The sequence below is a fragment of the Aplysia californica genome, unplaced genomic scaffold, assembly GCF_000002075.1.
Source record: "Aplysia californica isolate F4 #8 unplaced genomic scaffold, AplCal3.0 scaffold00478, whole genome shotgun sequence".
In the NCBI taxonomy this organism is placed as follows: Eukaryota; Metazoa; Mollusca; class Gastropoda; order Aplysiida; family Aplysiidae; genus Aplysia; species Aplysia californica.
In genome coordinates, this window is record NW_004797748.1 from 309,939 (window position 1) to 311,112 (window position 1,174).

The following is a 1,174-nucleotide window of genomic DNA, read 5'->3' on the forward strand; positions in this document are numbered from 1 at the left end:
CCTAGTTTATCCGGTTACTCAGTCTTTCTGCTAGTTTATCCGGTTACTCAGTCTTTCTGCTAGTTTATCCGGTTACTCAGTCTTTCTGCTGGGCTTGGATCTTGTATCCCTTTCACCCTGGGATGGCCCTGACAAAAAGGGTGGGAACAATCTAAACTGTATCGATGGGGGCTTAAAAAACCCCAAACACTTACATTTTAAAAAGACAAAGAAGTACACAACTCAGAGGGCTCGAGACTATAATTAATTATTATTACGCGTACCTCGATACGGCTGTGTCTCATACAAATGGTCGCTTTTTAAGCACAAGGGGGCTATCCCGAAAAATTCTGTTTTGAGAAAATCGAAGATACAGTTTTTGCCCCTTGTTCAGTTTCTTTAGGAGATATGGAGAGTTTTCTCTATAACCAAACAAATATACACACTAATGAAACCAAACTTATCCTACAGTAGGTAGGGCAATGCCCACTTTTTGTGTAGGTCAATATTTCTGGAAACCCCCGAAATCTGGGTTAGTCCGCTTGTCCTTAAAAGCGACCAAATAGCATAGCGAGCTAATCCGTCTCCCAGGAAACCTATGATAGTTTATTTTTCAGTTTTAGTAGAGGTTTTACGGCGCTCGAAACTGCACAAGGTTATATGAGCGCCAGAAGAATAGAGGTGTTACAAGAGAGTAACAAACATAAAAAAGAAGAAGGGGAGATAAGGAAGATAGATGTTTGATAGGAAAGAAGAAGCAAACTACACCAGAGCACCCGCTAACCATCCACAAACCTATGATAAAACAACAAAACAACCAACTAACAAAAAAACCCATAAAAAAACGAAACAAAACAGACCCAAAACGCCAGAAACAAAACCAACAAACAAACGAAAAAACCAAACCAAACAAATCCAAAACGAAACAAAAAGACAGACAGACAAATACATCGCTCTGTTTCATTACAAGCATCTCAATACAGTTGGTGTCCGTAACAGATGGTTCATCTCCCAGGAAGGCTTCTTACAGGAGAGGCTAAAAACTGAGAACAAGTCACCCCCCTCCTCCCTCCTCCCCCACCCCCACCCATACACATCTCCTTTTCTCAAATACGAGATTATGGCAGAGCGACAGTGAAAATGTTGTGTGTGTGTGTGTGTGTGTGTGTGTGTGTGTGTGTGTGTGTGTGTGTGT